Raw genomic sequence first — 17,896 nt, 5'->3', positions numbered from 1 at the left:
CACGGCAGATCAGCTCTGCCCGCAGTAACCTTGTGACCACGGTAGCCGGCCACCCGCCCTACTGTGCCCACTACAGATATTAGATTTTGGGGATTGAGACTCCACAAGAACTATATCTCCGGCGTCCCTCTATCCGCTAGAGCGCCACCTCCAGCTGCAGGACCTCAAGCCAGGAACACAGCCAGCTGCGACATCAACAGGACAACCAGCTAAGTCAGAGGACAAAGTGACATACTCTCTTATTAAGTGCAAGAGTGATGATTATATCTAGTATTATTTAGAAATAGATGCAAACCCTCCCCCTTTTTATTCTTATATGTATATTTATGTAAATAAATATTCTTCATTTTTAACTTTTGTATCTATCTTTCATTGCTTGTCTCGTTGCGTGTCTGCTCCCGATTCATATGCTGATAGGTTGGTGTGTGATAGCCTTAAAAATAATCATCCCCTAGACATAAAACGCGCCAAACACACGTCACATTTCCCCACCTGTCACACTCTCACCGGCCTGTATGAAAACAGTGTACACTGTTTTGTCTGGCGGGTGAGCCAGACTCGCGGCAAGAGGCTGCGTATAGATCTACTAAGACCCCCCGCCATTTTTCTTTTCTATATCAGGCTAAATGTGCGGGACACACCATTTATTATGTAACGGCCCCTTGGGGAACAGCGCCTCTAACACTATCACACAGACCGGCAATGTGACAACTAGAAATTTCAGTTTTCATGGCTATAATAAAGTTATATTAAACGATGTACACATTTGCTCTCATTATGTTTGATAGTAAAGGAATACAATACATACTTGACTCCAGTCTGAACTCTTCTCTGTGGGTGTTTGAAGAAATGGATTCATATCTACTTTCGAGTTCGAATTATCAGATAGCAAACATAGAATCCAAGAATTAGTATTTATTACACAATATACACAAACAAGGGTGGGAATGTATATGTGTGTGTCAGGGTGTGTTAGGTTTCTGTGTCACACACTGGCTTGCATTGCACAGCAGGAGACGACAATAGCAATATCAGCTACTAAATTCTTCTAACTTACCTTTGCTTAAAGTCAGAAAAAGTTATTTCCCATATCTCTCGGTTTTATAAAAAAATCTTACAGTTTCGTAAAGACTAGTAATGAATTTAAGATCTATATCATATGTTATTTTATAAACTAAGAAAAAATATGAAGCGTGTAGCAAAATTCAGTAGCAGGCGTGAGAATGTTAGTAACAACATTTATAATGGATGTTGAAAATAACATTAGTCGTGGCAACAGTTTGTGCAAGGTCATGACAATTAATGAAACAGTTAATTCTTTTTTTATAACCCTGCTTGAACATTATGTTACAGTAGTTGAGATCGATCTGTCTGGATGTGCTCTTTTATTTCAAAGACTATCTTTTGTGTGAGTTCACTTTTGTTTGAAATGTACGATCTTTTTTTATTGATTGTTTTAAAGTGTTATTACAAAACTTATATCAACTCACTCTGTCTGGTACAAAGTTTAAATTCGTTATTTCTCAGACACCGATTCTCAAATCAAGTTGAAACCTTGTAAATAGTTTCATTGTACCAAACAAAACATGAATTAATTTAAAAAATGTAACCAATCTGTCAATTAATCACTTGTAATTAATGTTCTTGTTTGATACCTACAAGGGGAATAATCCGACAGAATTCAGAAATTTTGCTTAATATGTGAGATTTTCTCCCCTTAGATTCTTGTCCACATTTTTTCTCCCACACCCAATCTCGGATCTAGCTGAAACGTTAAACAATTAAGAAGAATTAACCAATTAGTCAATAAATATTTGGTTATTAATTATTTTGTTTGATATCGAAAAGGGAAATAACTTCTACATTAGTGAGAGCTATAGTTTTTTTGTTTTTTTTAAAGTATTTTTATAGTTTGCTTGTTTTAATATTGACATCGTCTATGAGAAAGAAAGAAAGAGACAGAAAAGAGAGAGAGAGAGAGAGAAGGAGAGAGACTTGTTTTTTTCTGAACGTAACCGTAGCTAATGACCCTGCATCTAGTATGTACTGACTGGCTTCGTCTCAAGCTAATCTAAGCCCGTAATGCCTCCAAATAGTGAAGCTGGCCTGACCTATGAATAAAACATCTAGTTGGCTGTCTCCAATAGCAATATCGAAACTTAGGATGATTATGTGTGTGCGGGGGGGGGGGGGGTGGACAGGGGGGGTGCTATGAAGTATTTGGAAGGGAGGAGGCGTGACTGCCGAGTTGTACTGAGAACAAGGAAAATGACTGTCTATACAATGTCATCTATTTATAGATAATTAGGAGAAGAGGAATTTATGAATTACAGAACATTAATTAGATTTTGTGGCATGTGTTTGAGAAACAGAGAGATAAAGACTGTGTGTGTGTGTGTGAGAGAGAGAGAGAGAGAGAGACTGTGTCAGAGACAGAGAGAGTGTTTGTGTGATAGGTTGTGTGTGACAGAAACATTATATACCTGTGTAAACGAGAGCCTATGTTTTGTGTAAGAGACTGGTGTGAGAGAGAGAACCTGTGTGTGTGTGTGTGTGTGCAGGACCGGCTTTAGGCCAAGGCAACCTATGTGGCCGCAGAGGGCCCCGCACTTTCATGGGCCCTGCACTTTCATGGGCCCCGCACTTTCATAGACCCCCGCGCTATTTCTAGGTGTAAATTATTAAATTAAATAATTATCACTTATATATAATAAAAGGGTTTCTGTGGCATTCTGATTTTCCAGGACCTCCTGAAATCTCATGATATTGTTAAAATCTCCTGAAAACTCATAAAAATCTCCTGAAAAAAAATGGACTAAATTGACATTTTGGGGTGACAATCCCACGTGCGATTAAAAATAAACAGCATTATCAAAAATTTATTGCAAAGACGAATGTATTTTCTAAAACAAAATATAAATTTGACATTATGCTTTTTCCCGCCCTGACTAGGCTCCGCGCAAGCCGTTTTGCATAAGGCAATAGTTAGGACCGGCTCTGTGTGTGTTAGGGAGAGAAACTGTGTGTGTGAAAGAGATTAGATTTGTGTGTGAGAGGGAGAGAGAGAGAGAGAGAGACTGTGTGTGTGAACGACAGACAGTATATGTGATAGGAGACAGCTAAGTGTCTGTAAAAGTCTGTGAATGTGAGTGAGTGTTTGGTGTTGTATTACTGGACAAATATTTTTATTTTTTTTTTGACAAAAGAGACCGAGAGTTAAATAAAAAGAAAAAAGAGAAAAGAAACATTCAACCGTCAGAGAGAGAATGATTGAAAGAGAGAATGAGAATGAGCGAAAGACAGAAAAAGAGCGATATAGAGACTTAATAATTCATATCTTGAAAGCATTATGAGGCCAATAAAGAGTCATAGAGATGTGGTCCATAGACAGAAAATTCAATAAAGAATACACTCAAATGACAAGATGGACTTGGGAATATTGATATACTATAAAGAGAAGAAACTGATACTAACATAAAATGACAGATTTACAACAAAAACATAGATAATGGATTAATAAAATGGTCTGCAGAATCTCTGGTAAAACTAAATGACAAGAATTCGCCATATAAGTTTTGATGTCTTCAATTTAATGTCAGAAGTCTGGATGAATTATGGGGGACATGCAAATTCTTATTTCCCATAGAATGGCCTATTGTGTGTTCACAGCGTTACAAAGTTTTAGGTAGAACAATAAACAGCAACAGGAAACCAGTTGCTCTTCGAGGATCCTTCACATTTACTATTATCTCTTTTTTTCAACAACTTTTAACATCTAGCAGTGGGCTAGCAGTAAACAATATAGATGTGATATGGAAACTTTAGGAAAACAGAGACCAGAGGCTTAATAAGGGAGGGGGTGCATCATGCCCCGAGTATCACTCGTAGAGGGGCGCCGAATGGTTTTAGAGACAAACAAATTATCCCGAAAAATGTATTATTTATTTCGTCTGTTTCTTGAAAAAAAATTGTTTTAATTATAATTATTGTATAATAATTAATTGTTTCGTGTTTTTTTTATCGTCTTAAAAAATATGGTAGTTAGAGTTTTACAGAAGACTTCCACGTGCTATTTCTGATGTAGTCACAGGCTTGGATACGTATTTCTGAAGTAATGCTAGTTTTAATGTGGAAAACATTAATAAGCATATAAGCTTGTGAGTCTTGGACGCTGACTGCAGATCTCATCATCATCATCAAACTCCATTTGAGTGAGGGCTTGAGAGGCTTAAATCCTCTCTTGCAAAAGCCCTGGTCAGAAACCCTGCTGTTTTGCGTAGTGCATAAATGTCGCCATACAGGTCGAGAATTTTTGGTTTCCCAGACCTGTCGAGACGGAGATCATCAAGTCTGGGGCAGTCAAACAGAATATGAGGCACGGTTTCCTCTTCTTCCCCGCAGCGGGGGCACCGTGAATCGAAATTTGACTGCAGATCTAGAGAGGAGGATTCTACTCATTCTAGCAATGGCATTGAGATGCTACAGAAGGATCCTAGGTATCACATTTAAAGACCGCATCACAAACCAAGAAATCAGAGACCGGGTTACAACAGCGATTGGACCCCATGATGACCTATAACTATCTTAAAAATAAAAAGTAAACTAAAACTCTATGGACATATGACAAGGTCTTAGGGGCCTTCCTTTAGGGAACAGTACCAGGAAAAAGAAGAAGAGGCAGACAGAGAAAGCGATGAGAAGAGGACATAAAAGAATGCTCATCTTCGTCTTTCCAGCTCTATCGAAGCCAGCACATTTTATTGAACAGGACAATATCTATTTATTAATACCTATAAACCTACTTTATTAATGTTTTTAGCGAAGGCTCTGCAAAGTAAATTATTTACATTGTACTTTTTGACTCCTACCATCATTATTTGCTGGGAGAACCATATTTTAAATAAAATAATGTCAACATTTTTTTTTCACTCTTCATTGGGCTACATTCAATTTATGCGTCAAACTTTAGGTAGCAGCAAAGCGAGGTAACTAAGGTGCACTGCAATACAAGTTTGTTCTATTTCACCTGTCAGATATCTGTCCTGGATAACACAACCTAGCCCAAACCTCTCGTATACTGGCGGGAGATAAAGGTTGCGTTCAAACTCAGGACCGTTCAATCGGCAGTCCAGAGCGCATACCACTGGACCAGGCAGTCATACAGAGAGAGAGAGAGAGAGAGAGAGAAAGAGAGAGAGAGAAACCATTTTCCATATAGTGTAACTATATAGATATAAATTGAAAGTGAGAAAATCATTAACTGTAATGAAAGAATAGACCCCCAGTCACGCCCCAGTGGCTGGGAAAGTCACAAATATTAAGATTCCTTTTTATCCTCCTACTAAATAGATCTGACACATGCTGCCATGTTTTATCCCTAGATCTGTATTTAGAACGCCCGTGCCATGTACTTTTACTGTTCTACTTACAGACTAGGTGCAAAACAAATCACATTACCAGCTCGTGTTGAAAGTCAGTGTAAAGAGTGGCAGACTGAAAAGCGAAGTTGTTATTCAAAACGCGACGTTGGCTCCCTATTCCCCCAGACCCAGCCCCACTCCCTCGTACGTTACTCCCGCACCCCCCCCCCCACCTCCCTCAAACTGTGTTGTGTTTATTTTATTTTTTTGATGTTGTTGAAAAACACAGACTGCCGATACGCTTCCTTGAACACGTACAATTTAGAAACAGTGCATATTTGAAAATACAATTGTTCCTATTATTTGTTGTCAGAAGCAAACAGGCTAGTGTCATTGAGTAAGTTCTGGGTGTCAGGAGGTAGACTACTATGTATAGAAATGTATCAACACTTTTGGATGGAATTTGTGCAATAAACAAGATAAATTTATTTTTAAAAATTTAAAAGACAATCCCTCCTTTATACAACTTGTAGAGCGACTGTTTTGCTCTTAATTATTAATGAATGTTAAATTTAGAATATAAATTCCCAAACATAAATTTGTTAAAAACTGTTTAACGAACAGAGCCTAATGGAGGAAATAGCCGTAGAAGTAGAGCCTGTTTCAAATGAAGATGTGCTAGTTCTCTAGCCAAATTTAAAATATGGTCTTTTTATACTTTGTAAAAATATTACGGTCAAACCAGAGTTTTCCCTGTGTGGCCAGCTAGCTAATAGGTCTTTTCTCAACGAAGTACAGCAGCTGTCAAATTTCTAGAAAATCGTTCGAACCGTTTTCGAGATCCGTGTCCACCCGCCCCTTTTCCAATGCGAAAGTGTGACTTGAATAGAGGTATTCTAAAAAGCTTGATAGCCTTGATAATAGATTGTAAATATTGGTTTCTTCTTGTTTTGTGATGCCCAGCATCAAATACATTGACAGTGGTGTAGCTAGGAATTTGCCATCATTTGGGGCCCGGGGAACTTGACCTCTTTAGGGGCCCCTGCATTTTGACATTCGATATCACGACATGAGATAATGGGGTAATATTTAACATTTAAGGTAAAAAAATTCGAACACTCATTTGGGGACCCCTAAAGTGGGGGCCTGGGGGGATTTTCCTATTCTCCCCCTATCCTCTATCCCCCTCCATAGCTACCCCACTGTACATTGAATGCCAGGCACGGTATGCATCAGATGTAAAACACACCAGCAGATCCGTTGGTATTAGTTCAGGAAATGAAGGGATCAATGTCTCATAGAGTTCATCATCCTGGATATACAATATATACATCTGGCATTTCTAGGAGTATTATGCAACACAACAGTTTTGTTCTTGTCAGTTGTAAAGGAGTCAGCAATGGTACCTTAAATGTGTCTTTCTTTCCTCTAAATACACACACATAAACCCAAACACACACACACAAACACTGAGCCATTTAAGGCAAAGAGGTAAGTATAGTGGACAGATAACACCTTTAGTCAAATCACTAAATTTAGAAAGCCTTCAGGACAGAAGACTCAAAAGTAAAGTAGCAATCATACATAAAACACTGAACCGTAATCTTCAAATACAAAAACAAAATTTAATAAAATACTCTGAAAGACACAAAGACATTCCTCGTCCCATATGCTAGGACAAATTTGTACAAATACTTCTTCTTCCCTAGTGCTATTAGAGCATGGAAGGGTTGCCTGAGCTAGCCAGGAAAACCGTAGACTTGGCAGAATTTAAGTCACTGGTTAACGCATGACTAGATTGAACTAAACACACACACACACACAAACATAGTATTTATAAATATCTGTGGAGGAAAGTGAAGAGGACAAAGAAACAATCAAGATGGGCGTCGTTCAGTGCAGTATAACTTAAGGCTGACAGGCAACAGAGACGAATAGTGGACACTGGTCATTAGGGGTCATCAGGACACTAAGGATGTCCACGCAGTTTTTGAGGTCTCTTGAGAAAGCAAGTGGTAACATAAACTGTTTGTAAAATAGGAACTAAGTGAGCAAGTGTTATTTTATACAAATGTTCAGTTCGTTGGAATCCTGAAGAAGGCTGGAATTTCGAGTCCGTCAAACTCTAATGTGTGCCTGACAACCTCGTTCACCGTCGGCCATAGAAACAGATGACTTTTACATTGTCTGCTCATATAGATCGCAAGGTCTGAAAGGGGTATCTCTCTCCCCTCCCCTTTAACCACAAAACATCCATGTTTTGAGTCATATTGGGGCAACTGAGGAGACCACAGCAACAGAATCTTGTTTTGATTTCATATTAGACGTTCTGAAGCGAAATTGAAGTAACAAGTAAATTAAAATTAAAAATACTGAAATAAAGGGGGAAAGAACTGCACGCTTACATCCATATATCTTAATATTGTAAAATGTATTTCCCTTTTTGAATCAAAAAAATAATTATTAATTACAACTAATTCATAAATAATTAGTTGATTTTTTGTATTGATTCATGTTTTGTTAGGTACTATAAATAATTGTGCGAAACTTCAACATGATCCGAGAAACAAGATTCCACCTAAGCAGACAGACAGACAGACAGACAGAGTGTTGATATAAGCTTTGCATTTGCAACAACAACCAGGGCTGCACAGTACAGTGAAACGTGACTTGATAGTAAAGATTTGAGTACATTCCATATCTATAACAAATGTTATATAAAACACACAAGACATTTTTTAAAGACTCTTTATGGTGTAGTTATACTTGTACAAACACTCATCAATTTAAAAAAAATAACAATAATTTTTTTTCCAATTAGTTACTTATAGGAAATTTGTTTCCCCTTTAGCCCTATGCTGATTAAAACGTACCTGTTTTATACCAAATAGTTCTATCAATGGTGTCGATGATGTTAATGGTGTGGATACTGTAGACTCTCTATGTTTATACATCTTTAATAGGATTGATTGTCTGAGACTTTCAAATACATATCATTTAGTTTTTAATTCATTACATTTTTACTACAAAGTTTATACCAACTCACGGTTTGTCTGGTAAAAGGTTTGTACACATTATTTCTCCGGCACCAAATCTCTGATCAAGCTGAAATTTCGCAATCTTATTTCTTTTACCTGACAAAACAAGACTCAAAGAAAATTAACATTAGATTAAAGTAAAAAAAAACGTTAGTAAAATCACTAAATTTCAGAGACCCTGCAGAATAGAAGACTAAAAAGCAAAGTAGCAGTAATGCTTAGAACACTAAACCATAATTTACAGCTAGATAAACAAAACCTAATAAAATACTCAGAAAGAAATAAAGATAAAGTCACCTTTCTTATTACATATGCTGGGACAATTTTATACACATGCTCCTTCCACCCTAGTGCCATTAGAGTATAACAACATAATTATCTTCATTTCAGAAGTAACGTCTGTAATATTGGAAAAGTTATAAGCTTTTTTTTTTTTTTGTTTTTCTTTTCTATTATATTTCATATTTTGCTTATTAATATTTCATTTGATTCTCCAAAAAGATGAGAAAAAAAAATGTGTTTTACCTCTAGTACGTATGATGTTTTAATATTTCCAAGTAGTTTTCAAATTTTATTTTTACCAATATCACCTACGTTTTGCAGTGTTTGTGATTTTTAGGAGTTTCGACTATATCCTGATTGAAATCTTAAATAGGAGTAATCTCTGAAAATTAAAGGGGAACTATCTATGTCAATTTTAACATTCGTGAAACTAACTCTAATTGCGTACCTTACATTACGTATATAATATATATATAAATTACAGATTTAATTTTCAACCTTGTACGCAAAGTCGGTCAATTTTTTTTAACATAAGTTTTCTATATCATTGACGACGTCTAAAATCATCCATTTGATTTGTTACGATATTCAAATCCAGTTGGAGAACAGGACAGTAGTGTCTTAATCAATTCTTGTGTGTGTTGGCGCGTGGACATACCGTAAGGCTCTTGTCGTGACCGGAAAAAAGACGAAAGGCTAAAGTGTGAAGAAGGGCCTGAGAGCTTTCACATGATGTGTGTGGTGATGGTGAAATGGCCGTAACGGTGCTTTGATACAGCCGTCTGATGTCACTGAGCTCCAGGGGCCAAGCATGGCGAGTCTGCTTTGGCATGCTTGTTTTAAGTCTATAATATACCTCAACGAAGGCGCGGTGGCTGAACGGTAAAGCTCTTGGCTTCCGAACCGGGGGTCCCGGGTTCGAATCCTGGTGAAGACTGGGATTTTTAATTTTAGGGATCCTTGTGCGCCTCTGAGTCCATCCAGCTCTTGTGGGTACCTGACAGTAGTTGGGGAAAAGTAAAGGCGGTTGGTCGTTGTGCTGGCCACATGACACCCTCGTTAACGTAAGCCACAGAAACATCATCTGCCCTATAGACACCAAGATCTGAAAGCTGAAACTTTATACCTCTACGAAAGAGTTTTGCTTTGAGTTCATTTTATTTGGAGGCGCTTGGCTTCCGAACAGAGAGGTCACGAGTTCAAATCCTGGTGAAGACTGGGATTTTTAATTTTCTAGCACCTCCGAGTCCACCCAGCTCTAATGTTAGTTGGGGTAAAGTAAAGGCTGTTGGTCGTTGAACTGACACATTTGTTAACCGACGTCCACAGAAACAGAAGACTTTTACATCGTCTGCCCAGTAGATCGCAAGGCCTGAAAGGGGATTTTTGAAACGTGATTTATGTTACATAGAGTTGAGGTTTATAATTTGAAAGAAATTTGGATGAAAACGAGCTTTTTATTCAGAATTAGAACTAATTGATATCTTTGACAAGGCACGCCACCAGTATTCAGCGTCGTAGTGGGGGTAGTGGCAAGGGGGGACTGATGCACCGGGAGCCACCCTCAGGGAGGCGGTAAAAATAGTATAATTATTGTAGATATAATTGTCATATATTTTAAGGTTATTTGACTTATATTATTATTAAGCACTTTTTATTTACAAGCCTATATTTTCTATGTGATGTTCATTGGAAATGAGGGGGGCGGCGCCAATAAAGTTTTTTGCTCTGGTCTCACGTTGTGCTCACTACGCCTCTGCCAGTATTCATCTTAATAAATATATAAATTTATATTAATAAATATTTAGAAAAACTTTTCCTTATTGTATTATATGCAACGTCTCTTATTACACTTTCGTCCTGTTTGACATGTTTGGGATATTCTGTAAAAACTTAAGAATATTACATCCTAGCCCGACCTCACGTAGAACACGGGGGGGGGGGGGGTTTGGCAGGGCTCAAACCCTGGACAACCGAGACGATAGTCCAGAGCACATACCACACAACCAGGTAGCCATCAAAGTCCTCAAACCAATTATTTATTAGGTATCGTCAAGAAGATACATCTCTGTCAAGTACAAAAGTATGTAAAACAGTAGAAGCCTTAATTTTTTTGACAAATCTCTATGTATAACATACAAATTCCTTCCTCGTGAAATGTGTACATCCCCCTCCCCCATCCCCCAGGGAGGTACTAGTAGATGTTTTGTTTAGTTTTAATGCAGATTTCTAGCGATTTGTGATCATAAATCTCTATAATCTTCATCAACTGAACAATTTAGGTAAAGCAGAATCACACATTTGTACCATAACTACCTATGTAGACACAGCTGTACTTAGAATGTGCTAAAGCCATTAGAACTAGAGAAAGAGAAAAATAATCTTTATAATTAAAATTTAGATCCTGAAAGGAGAAGCAAGAGGAGTACGTTCTGCATCCCCGGGAAGTTGGCAGTGCTTTCAAATGTCGACGCCTTTACTGTCTGTAACTCTGTTCTGAGTGTTCTTCTACCAAAGAACTCATTAGACAAGGGAAATAATAATAAAAAAGAATATGGTTTTGTCGTGCCTCAAATCTTCACTGAGTGTATGGTCCTGTATAGAATATACTTTTACTTATTCTCTCCCCTGATCATTGGGTAGCACCTACAATAAACCGATATTTTCTTTTCTTTTACAATAAGCTTTGCAAAAAAAATGACATACATATACCATTAAATGTAGTCCATGACAAAACTACATTCTACAACCCAAACCACCAAAATGTGAACACGGTTTTCGAAATCGGCTCTAACGATTTTCCAAGAAATCTGACAGTTTTTGCATATTAATGGGAAAAGAATTACTAGCTAGTAAGTCTAGTTTGACATTTATATTTTATTTTCAAATTAAAAAAAAATAATTTTAATTTGTTAAGAAAAATGTTTATCTTGAACAGACTTCAGGTATTTCCGCATGTAGGCCCTGTTCATTCAAGAGTTGAATGTTCAGGCACAGCGCACCGTCTTCTAAGTCTAGATCTAAGGACCCATCATTGGAATAGTATAAAGTCTATACGATTAGTTAATCTATTAGTCTTTAGTAATTAATTGTGTTTTTAAATACAAATGTAGTAAGCTAAGGCTGAGCTAAGCCTTGTTTAGAGAGTTAAGTTGTTCGCTTGAAAATTTGAAACTAACAATAGTTAACTTTAAAACCTTCAATATTTAAGTACTTGAATAACTCGGTAGCTACCACAACAACTACACATCACAGAGGCTCGAGACCTCAAGTTCGAATTCAGGCGAGCAAATTTACAAAAAAAAAAAAAAACTTTTGAAAAGGCAGCACGGAAACCTTCCCCAAAATAATTTTTTTTTTCTACTTAGCATCTAGTAATTTCTCGTTTTTCTTGCTATCATTGTAAAACTCATCAGCGTCTCCAAAAGTTTTACACGTGCAAACAGATGTATGAATTATTTGTACAAATAAAAATAGAGATATTAGTTTAGTCCAGCAGGGAATCGGCGTCGAAGGGGCCATTATCCAACGGCTTTTGGAAATGATTTTATCAAACAGACGTGAAAACCAGGAGCTCTTCATCCAAAGTCATGTATGAAAGTTAATTAAAAGTAGTGACCATTACTGGTTTGGGTCGTACAATAAACGTAGCGCACCGCACCTCGGTCCTGCCCCCCCCCCCCCCCCCCGCTAAAAAGCGGCTGATGGCCGCGCTAACAACGGGGAATTTCAACTCCAGTAGCCTCACCGTGGCGTCTCGATAGAAACTTCTAGAATTGGAACTAGCTATGCGAATAACAGGTAGAGGAAGGATGGAAGACTGACAAGCCAGTCTAACAGTTCTGCTCCACGAAAAGGGGGGGGGGGGGCAGAAATAAGCTGGCGTGGCGGCCCTTGAACGGAAATGTATTAGTTAAAGCAGGGTCTTTTTATGACGGTACGCACCTGTACGGTGTACCGGCACCTTTTTGAATGTGGGGAGAAATGTATAACTTTTCTTGTATTTTAACGTTTATTATTAATATAAACTAGTACTTAAAAGTTAGGCAATCCATCACTGAGTACCGGCACCTGATCACTTAGAACCGGAACCTAAATACTGAGTACCGGCACCTAATCACTGAGTACCGGCACCTAATCACCTAGTACCAGCACCTAATCACTGAGGACCGGCACCTAATCACCTAGTACCGGCACCTAATCACTGAGTACCGGCACTAAATTACTGAATACTGGCACCAATTTTTTTTTTTAGAAAAAAAAAAGCACTGAGTAAAAGTATATGAGGTATTATCAGAATAACTAGCACTTACAAAAACAATGCCCCCCCCACCCCCCACCCCCACTCTTTCTGACAAGAACCCAGATATGTAAAACGTCTTTATAGATATCGTGTTGGAATAAATGGACCAGAACCTTCTTTTGGCTGATTCACTGCTGCTTGAAAATATTTGTAATGGAAATGAATGTTTGCGGGATAAAGAAAAATTTACATGTGTATTAGCTCATACCCCCCCCCCCCCCCCCTGAGGGGGCACTAAAAAAAACGTCCTTCAAGTCTCCCTACCTTAGTGTACTAAACATTTTTTTTTTAAAAGATATCCGAATTCCAGTTAAGTCTTATTTTTTTTAATAGCTTTTTAAAAGTGCACGTTGGCGTTACACAAATTGTCACGCTTGGTTTATTTTATATTCAAAAAGGCGTTAACTAGGACACGTGTCAGTCACGTCTAAAGTCATAAGTTCAACTATTTATGTATTAGGGCCCAAATACGGACAACCAATGGAAGAATATCTTATATAGCAGCGAAACGGTAGTGAAAAATAAACGAATCCCAAAAGCATTGATTGAATTTGCTGCCAAACTAGTCAGTTTCCATCCATAAAAGACGGGTAGAACTTGTAGCTTTATAATAAAAGGACAAGATACACTTCACAATCGATAATTGAATTCAGGGGCGTCCAAGAAATCCTGAAATTCTAAGTTTCAGTCTTCACCGAGATTCAAACCCGAGACTCTTGGTTTAGCCCTCATCCACCACGCACATGTACAATACAAGAGAAAAACGGTATATACCATTTGTTCACTCATATAACCCGCATTCAAGTATACCCCGCACAAAGTACAAAATAAGTATAAACAAAATCATGCACCCCCAGTGTGGACTGACTATATGGGCAAAGGCCCAGAGGGCCGATACCCAAATGGGCCTTCGGGCCACTGAAAGGAACACATAGATGCCACTATGTATTAAATTTTTAAAGGTTTTAAAATACTCTAATAAAAAGGCCCTCGGTGAGTCGTGTTTAAAAAAATCTCTATACAGTGTAATCTGACAAATTTTCGGAAATAATGTAATAGCCTACATCCTTAGACAGTGCTACTAGATCTAGTAGGAGTCAAAAATATAGATCTTACTGTATGCATGTGTACAGTTATTGATACTCAAACGTAACAGAATGATTTTAAAGACAGGTAGGTCTAGATTTGCATGCCCATCATATAATATGCAATTTGTGAGCCTGATTGTGTAGAAATGCCCGGGCCGATTTTGATACCCATTCCGCCCCTGTACACTCCTATATACCCCGCATACGCTAACCCTGACTTGCTGTAAACTACCGGTACATAAAGTTGTTGCTAATCAGACGTCCCTCGAGATGCGATCGTGTTCCAGATGCTTACTTGCTTGCCACAATGGATCACTGGTAGATTACAGATCACATTGGTACTCTTGGTTTTTTTTAGGCTTAGGGTTAGATAAAGCTTTCTTATGTACATTTCACAACCACACAGCCAGCTAAACGAGGTGTAAAGACCCACAGGTATGTACATAGTTTCCTCTATGCTATGTTTATGACTAAACTTGCATGGCGGCGCCCATCCCTCTCCATGCTTGACCACAGCTGAGTACCTCCAATTAGATGGTTCGCCTTGGTCCTGAACATGTGGCCGTTGTAGTCCATCCTGGGACTCTTCCACCATGGCCGGTGACCTTAGTCTAGAAAGCATATTGCCCTGTGGTGCGACGTTATCACCACCCCTCACATGGTTTAGTCCGTTAGCTGAAGAGTTTTCCAGGGCGTGGCTCTAGGAGCCACATGCGAGAGATTTAGGGTTTGGAAGGGGACCAGTGAGGCCGTCCACCTAAAGGTGCAGCATGCCGGACCATCAAAGGTATTACCCCTTTCCAGTACCCCCTATCCTTTATAAGGGAACGAAAGCTAAACTACTGGCTAGAATAGCACAGTCCACAGCAGCCCTTTCAAAACTAAAAATAATATGGAAAGACAAAGGCTTAGCCCTCGGCACCAAAATTAGACTGATGCGCTCCCTGGTCATGGCCACATTCTTAAATGCTTGTGAGTCTTGGACGCTGACTGCAGAGCTAGAGAGAAGGATCCTAGCAATGGAATTGAGATGCTACAGAAGGGTCCAAGGTATCACATTCAAAGACCGAATCACGAACCAAGAGATTAGAGACAGGGTTACTGCAGCGATTGGATCCCATGACTACCTGCTAACTATCGTAAAAAAAACGCAAGCTTTAAATCTATGGCCATATTTATTACAATGGGCTCGCAAAGACCTTCATTCGGGGAACAGTACCAGGAAAAAGAATAAGAGACAGACTAAGAAAGCAGTGGGAGGTCAACATAAAAGAATGGAAGGGCCTGCCATTGAAAGAGATTCTAACTAAGGCAAAAGACAGAGAGGAATGGAGAAAAACGGTCGACGAGTCTTGCGTGGTGCCCCAACGGCCCAATAGACTAAGGGATAGGGGAAAAAAAAGTAAAATCCTCTATAAATTTAGTCTAGAGATCTACACGATCTATATCTTGAACACACGTCAGCGGTCAGCGGAAGTTCCCGATTATAATCACTAAAGAGTTAAAGAAATGTTCCGGAACATTTTACTCAGTGCCATGTTCTAGACCAGGGGTCGGCAAACCTTTTGAGTCAAAAATTAGAATTTACACAATTTTAAAGTTTTTAAAGAGCCACAAAATTTACATTTTTTTTCTTACCAACAATAAATAGTAGGCCTACTCACACAATATTTAATGAAACAAAAACGAATATATTTATTCATATATAATTAGTGTTTTTCACAACAAATTATATAATATACATATGACATTATTAGATAATTATTTTTTTATTACGGTACCAACTAAAGCAATTAAACATTTACTTACACTACTAACTTGTACTTCACTAACAAACAATTGAGCAAACAAATTCAGTGGGAGCGATGGCTTTGCTTAGTTTTAGAAAGTTTGGATACATTTGGCTCATAACTTGTTTTTTAGTTTCAAAAACGACTCTAAATTTTCATTTGTTACTTAGCTTCTTACTTTTCATTCAATTATACTCAATTATACTCATGCAAGAGAACAGTTGCTTGCACGTATATGTCGATCCAAATATAGTCAGCACTCCAAAGGCCAACTTCTTCAACCTACTGTAGCATTTTGGAAGATTATTCCATGCGTCCAATCAAGTCTCGGCATTCCTTTTAACTGTCCACTTTTGTTGCATAACTTACATACAATTCTCGACTTCCAACGCTTCCGACTTGATTTTCAACTCTGTAAATTTTCCACCCCACAAAACTTTACTTTTTAAATCGATCAAAGGCGTTTCTAGAGATCCAGTATCAGTTCCAAATGGATCAATGTGGATTTCGTTACTATTTGTGTTGAGAATTTTTACTCTGAATGCTAGAATGGTTTTGTTGGTTTTGAATGGCTCAAATCTATCAAGAAATTCATCTTTGATTTTTTTATAACTGTGCTGAAGTAATTTGTGTCAAACGTTTCACTGATTTTATCGTGATGCTGCTTTAGACATTGAACATGAAGTAACTTAACGCTTTGAATATCTTCTGCAAAAACAATTAATTTTTCTTCAAAACAAACAAATTCTTCTACCAAAACATTGAATGGGTTTTCCTTTCTTGCAGTTTTAGATTTAGGTTATTTAATTTCTCTGTTATATCAACCATAAAGTAATTTTTTTTGCAAATATTTGTCGTTCTCTAATTATGGCTGATTAATGCCTTTTTCATTTAGGAATATATTTATTCCATTCAAGCACAAAGCAAAACGTTTCAGCCATCGAACTTTATTGGGAAGAAGGAGCTCGGAATACTGAGTCTCCATTTAAGTCTTTAAAACTGACAATGGTGAAGTGCATTTGACAAGATGATGTTAACAATATTGATTATCAAATTTATGGTCTCAACTATTTCAGCCGGAGTGGTGTATTATTCAGTGAAACGTAAGAATTTCGTGGTTTGGTTTGCTCTGAAGAATCGTAGTTGCCTCTTTATTTGCTCCCGTCATACTTCTAGCTCCATCAGTTTGCATTTAAACGATTTTATTTCAATTGATCTTAATGTCTTCAAGGTATTTTTGCATGGCATTCGTTATATTCTCACCTTTAGTTTGTCACGATAGCGGTATCAGACCCTGAAGTTCTTCCTTTCGACCTTGGGAAGACATATACCTGACAAAAAAAGGACAACTTGTGCTGAGTCTTTTATGTTGCAAGACTCAATTATATCAAGTGATAGGGCAGAAGAAAGTTGAATATCTTCCACCTGCAAATATGTTACATTTGAAGACATTTGAGCCAATCTATTTTGTACTGTTTCAGCGGATAGTGTCAAATCTTTGCCTTTTTTTCCCAAGATTTCTGTTTTGTTTTTTTTAAATAACGAAACGGTTCTTCAGATGCACGTAGGAAGCATTCTTTGGTGTACTGACCATCTCTAAATGGTTTGCTTTTTTTGTGCAACTTCTAGTGGTACTGCAAAGCTGGCCATATTAGCATTACTTATAGAGTGCTTCTAAGTTTGAGAAGATAATCGCTTCTAACTCATTTATTTGAAACAACAAACTATACGCCACAGCCAAAGCACGTGAAGATGCATATTCGTCTTGCATCGAAAGCGAATTAAAAACTACATAGAAACAAGCGACGACGGCCGAGAGCTTCCGAGGAACTGACAACAGTGAAAACGCGTGTAATGGGGGAGGGTTATGGTGATAAGCGAGTACAAGTGGCTGAAAAAAATAATATTTGCGTATAGAACTAAAGAGCCGCAGCTTCACACCCAAAGAACCGCATGTGGCTCGCGAGCCGCAGGTTGCCGACCCCGGTTCTAGACTACTGTCTTTTGGTTTCTAACTCTGTATCTACATTACCAA

At 38.0% G+C, this 17,896-nt stretch overlaps 1 protein-coding gene across 2 annotated transcripts in view; it reads right to left on the bottom strand.

The window, feature by feature from the left end:
* LOC106077196 (uncharacterized transporter slc-17.2-like) overlaps positions 1-1,158 on the bottom strand; it is a 36,398-nt gene extending 35,240 nt beyond the window's left edge. The window contains exon 1 of one of the 2 annotated variants that reach the window (XM_056018117.1): positions 1,058-1,158. The gene's annotated coding sequence lies outside the window, so the exon portion shown is untranslated. Of the gene's footprint in view, positions 1-808; positions 971-1,057 lie in introns of those variants that run through there. The other variant, XM_056018116.1, reaches the window with a different exon arrangement.
* Positions 1,159-17,896: the final 16,738 nt, after the last annotated feature.

This window comes from Biomphalaria glabrata, chromosome 1, assembly GCF_947242115.1.
Source record: "Biomphalaria glabrata chromosome 1, xgBioGlab47.1, whole genome shotgun sequence".
NCBI classification, from domain to species: Eukaryota; Metazoa; Mollusca; class Gastropoda; family Planorbidae; genus Biomphalaria; species Biomphalaria glabrata.
The sequence above is the reverse complement of the archived record's forward strand: the minus strand, read 5'-3'. Positions and strand labels throughout refer to the sequence as shown.